Raw genomic sequence first — 9920 nt, forward strand, 5'->3', positions numbered from 1 at the left:
TGTCCTGCTACAGCACCAGAGGCAGAAGTCTTGCTGCATTTTTCATAAGATTACCAACCTGCTTCTGTGGAGTTGGAGAAAAAGACCTACAAAGCACCATGAAAAGAGAGAAGTGCTGCTGCTGCCTGCCGGAGGAGGAGGGAGCTGATCAAGGCAGCCAGCCTTGGAGTCCAGCGCAGAAAATCATTCCTTTCCTGTTCATCCAACAGGGCAAAAGGACTATCCATGTAGCTCAACTCTGCACATCCCTCTGAACCAGTCTTGGATGTCCTGTCTCCATTCTAATTTTCCTTTTGATTGTTTAAATCTCTGTTAATTGCAGAGACATCTGCTTTCAGCAGAGGATGAACAAACAAGTTTCAAAGCCAGCTTGCTTGGTGCCAGCAGCAGCTGCTGGTCAAATAAGAGATCCCAAGTTCATCTCTCTGTGCTTCTCTATTGGAGAAATATTATTAGGCGTTCCCTCCTTACCAAGCACTGGATGCTGATGCCAAATCAGTTGTTTGATCCTGGGTATGAATGTCAGCCTCTAAATATGAACATCTTCAGCACCTCAAAAAGCAGTACTCTGGCTTTCTTAGCTCGTGTATCACATCCTTTTCTCCCCTGTACTGAGGCAGTAAAAGGGGAAGTCAGCTGGACTTTAAGTCTTGCTGGAATATCCTGTCCAAGTCTGCAAAAAGAGGCAGTGGCCAAACCCCAAATTTTTCTTTCTTTGCTAGCAGAGACTACTGAATTGTTGCAAAGAAAATCTTTCTGTTAAAAATCGTTTCCCGAAAAAATATTTTTGAGGGAATTTTAAATACTATCCAAATTGTATATTTTTAGAATTTTGTCAGTCTTTTTTTTATTCCAGCTTGCTGTCTTGTAACAAAACAACAATTTTTGCCTATACACATCTTACTTTCAAGCAGAAAATAGGATTTTTCTCAATTTTGTGGAATAATCATGGTAAGACTGATGTAAAAATAAGGTGGCAGGTGTGATGAGCACAGCAATGAGGTCTGTTTTGAACCCTGCAAAATGGAAACAGAGTTATCATTTCATATTTCTTGGATGAAATGTTTTTGATATTTATCAGGCAAGTGAGGGCAGGTGGATCCAGAGAAGCCTGTGCGTCATGCAGAATGCTGAAGACGAACATTAAGGCTGCTAATTTTTGGTTTCCTCTACTTGGTGGTGTGCACCACAATGCAGATGAGCTGTGAGTGCTGCTGGGTGGGTGAGTGGTGCCACAGGCAGCCCTGGGGACAGACCAGCTTCTCTAGAAGCAGAACCAGTAGCAGGGAAGCATCAACAAGAACATCCTCAGCAGGTCACAAGTGGTGTTCCCCAGGGCTCAGTTTTGGGGCCAGTTCTCTTTTATATCTTTATCAATGGTCCGGATGAGAGGATTGATGCTTCTTAAAATTAGCGGCTCTGAAGAAACTATGAGAGAAAGCCTGGATCCAGGAATGGCTGTGGACAGGCTGCAAAAGGAGCTTTTGATAAGGAGCCATAAATACAGTGTTGGCCCTATGCCACCAGACCAGTCGTACCATGGGGGTGCTGGGTCTCAAAAGTGACCACAACCTTGATAACCCCTTTCCACTCCCCCTGAGGATCTTGACTTTCTCAGGCTTCCGTATTTGAGGCCCTTCTCTGAAATATTTCCCCTGCTCAGCGTTCCCTTCTGCTCTCCACACTGCTCTCTGTCGTCTTCATCTGCAGGGAGTTTTTGAAATGAAGCAAAGGTTAAGGCTGTCTCTGGACAACTCTGTTCTTTCCACCCTCTGGGTAGCAATGGCAGGCAGAGGAGGGAGGCACTGCAGGTGAAGGTCTTTGCTGTGCATGAGGGTCTAGTATAAAAAGAGCTCTGTCCTGTGTTATCTGTGCCAAGAACTGAATTTGGCCCAGAACTGGCACACCTTGGGCTATGGTTGTGCTTTCTGATGGTTCCTTCTATGCTGCAATGGGATCACGCACCACAGATTTGCATCACGAAATTACATCTTACTGCACACTGAAACTATTCAGACAGATGATATTTGAGTATTAGGAGCCCTCCTACTTCTGCCTCCACTGTAATTGCTACTAAGTCTTCCTGATAGTCTTTTAAATGAGGAAGAGATCAAATACATACAAATGCTTATGATGTATTGTAAAATAACAAGCCCTCAGGAAACATTAGCCTTCAGCACTGAATGTGGGTTCAGCTGATGTGGAATTGTGCTATTTGCAAGCACTTTTACTTACTTTTTGTGGCCTTTTTGGAGGGGAGTAGGAGAGGAGGGGGAAGGGCTTGAGCATTTTTGGAAAGCACTTTAATCCACAGCCACAACTGTTCCCAGTCCTGGGCCTTGCTGAGACTGTTCTGGCCAGTTCCTTAGGTCCGGAGTGCCTGGTGACCAGCTTTGCTTCTTGGCCCACCCATGTTATCTGTTTTCAGTGTTAAGTAATAAGCTCTCTGGCCTTATGTGCTGCAACTCTCTTGAAGATAGCTTAAAACGCTCCGATAACTATAACCCCCCCCCACAAAACAACAAACCAAACAAAACTAGCTAAAATTTAAAGTTTCATTAACTTTCCTTTTTTAAAGAACAGGGGACACCAGACCCTCTGGGACGGTCTCTGTCTAGTTATTGTACCTCAAGGCATGCGCAGGAGAAACCTACAGGTAAAGCAACTGTCTTCATCGTGTTAAACGTGGCCTAAGACAAAGCTCCAAAAGCCCTTAAGATGCCAACTCTCCTGGCTGCAGCACCGGGCAGAGCCTATCAGGCTGATTTTAATCTTAAGAAACAAAATATTCCAGACAGTAAAAAGAAAAGACCCCAGTTCCCTTCCTGGAGCTCCTCCTAGTTCTGAGTATCCAGAAGAAAAACACACACAGCAGGGACTATAATTAGAAAGGAGCATTACAAGAAAAGGAGTGAAAATGGCTCTGTCGGCCTCAGTACTGTTTAGGCTGCATCTACTTTCTTCATAATGTGCTTTGTCAGAAATACGACACTGGGCTTATAATGGCTGTGGAGTCTAATACTGATAGCAACACCAATGCCTTCCCCCGGAGCCACACTGAAATTAGAGGTTTCAGTGTTATCTGTAATAGGAAAACTAGCTTCCATTATCTGGGAACTGTCCTGTAATGGAGCAAGCCCCATCACCAGCAGGGAAACCAAAAGACACTCAATTCTAGTTTTTTGATGAAACAGTAAAATTCCTCTTCTGTGCACTTGGATTCATTAAACAGGGCACTTTTCAAAAGTGCCACTCCGTCTATTTTCAAAAATGCATGCAGTGAAACTCACTTTTTCCTTCTTCTCCTCTGACAGAAGAATGAAGAAACTTCCTAGCTTTTATGCCTAGCCTGGAGAATTTCCTGAGGAAAATCTGGATGGCATGAGCCACGGCGTTGTGTCCTAATGAGGCATCAGGTAGGATGGATGTGGACATTCCATGCTGCAAGTGACCACCAGTCATGTGGCATTTCTGTGGATATTATTCTCACTACGGACAGCAGGCGTGAATCACTGACTTACAGCCAGGGACACAATCTCCTTCTCCAGCCACTACATTTTTTTCCCCCCACTTTGCAGATGTCTTATGGCTGGTAAATTCCTTTTGCATATTTCAGGTATTTGGGGAAATTTCCTGAAAGCTGTGGTGGCTAAATGAACCCTGGCAGCAATGTTTTCTAATGGTTGAAGCAGTTGTCTAAACAGTCTGCTGAGTTAGGCTTGAATTTTTTTACAAAAATCTTCCTATCTGCTGCTGCTGCAGTGGATCTTGTTGTTTACAATGTTTTGTTCCTTCCTTACCTGCAGATATATTTCACTTAATGAAGACAATCACTGTCTTTACATCATAACATTGTAACACCAGGTTTGTTTTGTGATGCTTTGTCTGTGATTGCTTTTCGGACCCGCTGAGAGTGTCTTTGTTGTTTTATGGATTATATATCTTGGGTATATTTCTCCATATTTTCATTACTGTTTCTATTGCATTCATAGAGCAAGGCTTCTTCCTCCAACTCTCCAAGAACGTCTTTACATTCCCATGGGTGGTGCTTAATGAAAGACTTTGTAGCTTAATTTAGTGCCAACAGTATTTGTCTTAAGGTTTTGAAGGTAGCAAGATCAAATCCAGAAGGAGTTCTATTTTTATTAAAAAATAACTCTGGTTTCTTATTCTCTGCATGTCAGATGGATCACAACAGTAGCACTTAATTATCTTCACCTACCCCTCTCCTCTCTTCTTAGCACTATTTAAATTGCTCGTGTTCAAGATGCAAAACTTAAACTTCAGCAGGTGCTTGATCTTTCAACCCTTATTTATATGAGAAGCTGAAATCAGTGTCACTGGAATTTGTTTGACAGTGGGTTTCACTTTCTCTGCATCTAATCATCTCCCCGAAGGTGCAGCGGCAGCGCTGAGGATTCTCACCCCCCCCGCTTTTCACTGATGATGTACAGAGTAATATCTGAGGAGCAAAATATTTAGCCCACGGAAAGCCTTTGGGTTTCACTGAAAGCGAAGGGCTGTGATACGTGAGGGCTGGGAGAGGACGGTCCCTGCTGTCCCTTCACTCGAGGATGCACGTTTCTGGCCGGACGGTCCGAAGTCAGAGCAGCGGAGGAAGTTTTCGCCTGCACCCACTTTTGGCACACGCCGTGCGTCCTGCTGCTTTGAGAGCAGGCGATTTTTCAGCTGAGTCTGTGTTTTGCCTCCTTCCGAGGTTTCACTTCTGTAGTTACAGGCTTGTACATCCTTGCAAGGAGAATAATACATAACCACGGGTGCTTATTGACTGGGGCACTATTGAGTTACAAATAGACTCGCCTGTGCCTCGGACGGGAGTAGGGGAATGAATTATTGATAAGGGCTGTGGTGTAATGAAGGAGGGTGGAGATGGCCCCTCTGACTCACACACCGGCTTTCCTGCTGCAGCTAAAACACATCAAAGGGATGCACGGAGAAGCTGCTGCTCTCACGCCAGTGCCAATGGCAGCGATACGTCTGCAGAGGCAGAAGAAAGCACGGGGCTTAATTACCAGACACACATTCCCAGAGTCATTAAAGGGGGATGAGGTTAATCTTCTGGTTCCTCTGAGCTCAACACAGCCTGCCAGGGTCTCGCCCAGATCTCCGCGCTTTTCCAGTGAAAGCAGAGATTTTCGTGGAATGCCAGGGCTGGTGATGGGAGATGAACTTTGCCTCCAAGTGCTCCCTAAACAGCAATCAGGGCTTAAAAGAATTACTGACCTGAAGGAAGGAGAGATGATTTGTGAGTGATCAGGAAAGTCAATGAGCTGCAAATAATTTCAGACCGGTATGCTCTGCAGACAACTCATGGACCGGCTCTGACACCCCAGAACGAGGAGGACCCCTCTTCTGGATGTGTCCCTAAAGATTTCCAGGTGCAAACCTGACCTACAACACAGTGGTATGAGGGGTGCACTGATTTACTGGAGTGAGGTACATAAGTACACAGGACTCGGATGGAGCAAGGGTTGAAGAACTAGTCCTCCATGAAAAGGATTTTTTGCAAAGTGTTGGTTGTGAATTCAGACCCAGCCCTTAGCTTTTTCTCCTGTCTTGACTGTAAGGTGCATAAATTATCCAGTTGTTTCTGACTGAGCCAGTGGGCATTCAAACTTCGTCTGGCTTTGGAGGAATATTTTGCAACCTCGCAATTAAAAAACCCCATCAGTTCCCTTCTCATTAGAGCTTGTATAACTCTTTGCAGGGTAGAGTGTAACCAACTGTTTTGCACCACCTGTTTTCAGCTCATGGGTGTCCAAACGTCAAGATGCAGAAAGATATTCTCATGGCATATACAGAAATACATAAATAATTGAAGCGTTTTTATTACAGCAGGAAGCATCTTGTGTGATTCCTGAAATACTGTCATTTCATCTTCCAGAGACCAAGAAATAACAGGAAAACATTCAGCTCCAAATTCTAATCCAGTCAAAGTTCTCGTAGCTTGTTTCCATAGGAAAGATTCGGTTAAAATTTGTCCCCTTCAGTTATTTTTTTTTCTATCACCTCCCTTCCACTGATGGCAACTTTCTTTGCTCAGATACCTCTCAAATAGCCTTGATGCCTTTGGAAGATTTTAAAGTGAAGATGTAGGGTTAATTCCACCTAAATTTAAATATGTTCTGATATAAAATGTAATCTCCTATCATCAGCAGCTCTCATAAATGCTACTTTGCTAAAATGCCCAGTTTCCAAGCTGTGCTTTGATATACAGTTTATCCATTCACCACTCATTTTTGATAGGTAGTAAAGGCTTTTAGTAAGGATGACAGAAATGTTTTATCCACCATCATAAACATGGTTTTATTAAAAAGAAAAAAAAAATGGAAAGGGTAGGAATGAGAAAAATGCAGGTCCCCAGTCCTCTTTTCATAACTTATTGGGAAAGACTTTATAGCTGAATCAGCTGCTGACTTGCCATGTTTTTATCTAGGAGGATGCAAATTTAAGTGTTTCTGGGCTGTAACTGCGGTGCGTGCAGGCTCTGGGGTACCCACAATTACCGTCTGAAGGCTTAGTACTGTGGGACAGAAATAGGCAGTTTATTGCATTCGTCCTACCAGCCGGGATATTTACAGAGAATGCAAGAGCAGTTCTGCTGCCTTTTACCCCAGCCTTCTTTGTAATGCACAACGTTTGTCTTCTTGGATTTCTCTCTCAAAGATCCCCCAGGTATTTCATTTTTTTAAGCTCTACTGTGAATGAGCTCTTTCAGGACCTTCGCTAAATTAAGTGAGGTCTTGCAGCAAGAGATCCTGGTCCTTTGGATTACTGTGGACCCTTCCAAGAAGCCAAGGGACGGGGAACTATTACACTTATTTGAGGACCAGTCACTGCCAGTGAAACCTCCAGATTCTGCCGAGCTTTTTCCAACATTCCCTACATCAGGTCTTGGTGCAAACCTTTCCAGAGGGACTCAGGTTGGGATGTGCCCCAGGGAATATTGGGTAGTGTCCACCAAAGGAATATGTTCAGATTGGCTCTTCACTGGATGAGATTGGACCTGCTTGTGTCTCATTGCAAACCTTGACGCCGTCCACTGCCCCTCAGTCTGTGGTCCTTAGCCAGCTCATTGAAGTCTGCTGCAACTCCTAAAAATTCTCGGGAGACCCTGGAGAAGCTTAGAGACCTGCCTACCACGGTGACGTTCATCCAAACATCTCAACATCCCAACAGCCACGACAATGTCCATCCTTCGCAATGCAACAGCCAAGCGACCATTCACAAGAAAACAGCTCACCTTCCCAAAACAACCCTTCCCTGGGGTCTCCTCCCATTTGAAGGGAGGGAGCTGAATAGTTTATTTTATGACTGCAGGTTCTGGACTGAATCCTACCAACTGCTTTAGCACAGGCCCCGGCCCATCTGTCAGAGAGTCGGTGTGGTGAATCTTGACATTGTGCTGTGCTGTACCTTGCATATTGATCCAGATCTAGCACGTCTCTCGGTCTGGTGGGGAGATAAATGTGTGGCAGCTCCTGCACTGCTAAGTACTGAATTTGGTACAGTGCCACCAGGCCTCTGGAGACCCTGCAAGTCTCCAGAGAAGAGAAACATAACGTTGCTCGAGAGATGGATTCGTCAGCAAAAGAGAATGTTGATGTTTATTGACATCAATTGAATAAATAAACAAGACAATAAATTTGGAATTGCTGCTGAAATTACTTGGAAGTGCTGTATATTGAATTTTACCTATTTTATTGTTTGTGGAATGGGCTGCTGTTTTATGTATCATCATCTTTTTGATATACTGATTTGGTATGATTTCATCATGCATCCTGGGAGAAAAAAAAGAGGAAAAAAAAGATTGCTACCAGGCCTTAGATGCGCAGATGAACTAAACGAAACTTCCAGAGACAAAAATTAAATTCTTCTAACCCAGTGTGACAAAGTGAAGTGGAGGTCATCCTGGGAAGCAATGCTGGTACTTGTAAGATGAAATATTTCAGTAGCTCCCACGGCACAACTTTCCCCCTGACTTTCTGAGCACGGTAAGTTAAGAACTAGGAAGAATAATTGTTATAAATCTTCTGGACTCCTCTTTCTCTAACAAACAGACCCCCTCATGTGATGGGAGAAGTGGTCCAGGAAGGTGGCTGATCTGGAGTTTCTTCTCAATATATTTGATTTTGCAAAACCAAGACTTCATTAAATGCTGCCCAGAGATCTTGGCTTTCATGTGAATTTTGAAAGATTCTTTAGTTTTACCCCATTTGTAATAATTTTGATTTTTTCCATCTTTATGATCTCAGGGAGTTTCGAACTGGTTTACATGAGCTCTCAGGGAGTGAGCTTGCTTCAGCATAGTGTCCATATTCACTTGTATCTGAGAGGATTTGTGGGAAGAATTGTAACTCTTTGGTATTGGCTACCTATTATTCTTCTCAAATTTTTTGACTGAAAGTTTCAACAAGGGGCACTGTGGGACCAAGGTGGCCAGCCGTGATTCCCTAGGGCATAAAAATCAAAGTTACTGTAAAAGCCACATGGCTGTGGGGTTTTTTTTCTTTCCCTTTTCTCAGAAACACCCTTTGCCATCTGTCTGGGGCTGGCCGGTTTAGTCTGATTTACGTGGCACCCCCCCCACCAGAGCAGATGAAAGACCTCTGTGCCCCAACCTCCCAGGACACAGCAGGGAGAAATGTGAGCACTGCTGAGCTGGGCAAAAACAAGGTCCAGAGCCACTGGACTGAGGGGAAGAGATTGTTTTGGCAAGACCAGGTTATGTGCATGGAGGGGTGATCAGCATGAGCACGTGAGAAATCTTGGTCCATGAGGACTGTGTCAGAGACCCTTGACTTTGGTAGCGTGAGTATTTTGATTCAGGCACTTCTGGATGGCCCCAAACCTTCAGTATGCCATTATCAGAGAGGAAGGACTAGGAGACATGCTGCAGAGCCCTTTGGGCAAGATGAGCTCCCAAAGCCAAATGTGCTAGGCTGGCTGTGGGGTCCTTGTCATGGGAAGAAGGAGTTAACTCTGGGACCTGTCAGAAGGCATTCTCAGCAAGAACAAGATACTCTCCCTTGCTTTCAAGCAGTCATGCCTGAAAAGATTCAGGCTAAAAAAAGTAAGCATTCCATGTTCAGCTGCCAGTTGGACCCTGAGGTTTGCCTTAAATCAGCTCATTGTTCTTCCTGCTTTTCCTAAACGCAGCGGTGCTGGTCCCAGCAGAAGTGTGTGTGCTGGTCGTTTAAGGATGTAATAGCCCTGGACTCACCTTGGAGAGCTCTGTGGCTCCCACACCTCTGTTCCACCCCTTGTGGGGAAATATATTAAGGACTTTAATATTATTTGGAAAGCTGATCACAGGAATATGTTTCTCATCCCCTGGGCGCCATTGCAGTCACATAGTGACATTAGCTTTCCTGTCCACAGGCCCCTGCCAAGTGCTTGCCTCTCCCACTGCTCCAGCATATTTTAAACTCTTTTCAGTTTTATGGTTTCCTTTTTATTTATATCTCCCTGTGATACTCAGCTCCTTCTTCCCTAGCATCTGCAGTCGTACAAAAAAGCTGGAGAACACCAGTTCCCAGAGGTACCTCCAAAGTTTGAGTAGCTTCTTCCCTGTCACAAGCTTGTCAATAAGGAGCTTGATGGGGCCTCTACCTCCCAGTCAGGGGTGGGATCCAATTTCCCAGGTTATCAGCATGACACAAGAACAGATTTGTTTTCAAGCCTCTTTATTAAAATTCTGCCTTGCACAGTGGAGCTGAATGTTCTCTATTTCAAAAGTTACCTTGTAGTTTGTGTTTGAATAAAAAATGGCATTAGAGACTGGAAGCCTTTTTGGTATTTTTGGTCTTCCAGCTTTAAGGAGAATATAGGGAATTTCCATTTCAAGGCTTTGGAAGACTAAAAGTCCCACCAAGCACGCATATTATTGACTAAAGCAG

Source organism: Haliaeetus albicilla, chromosome 10 (genome assembly GCF_947461875.1).
Source record: "Haliaeetus albicilla chromosome 10, bHalAlb1.1, whole genome shotgun sequence".
Lineage (NCBI taxonomy): Eukaryota > Metazoa > Chordata > Aves > Accipitriformes > Accipitridae > Haliaeetus > Haliaeetus albicilla.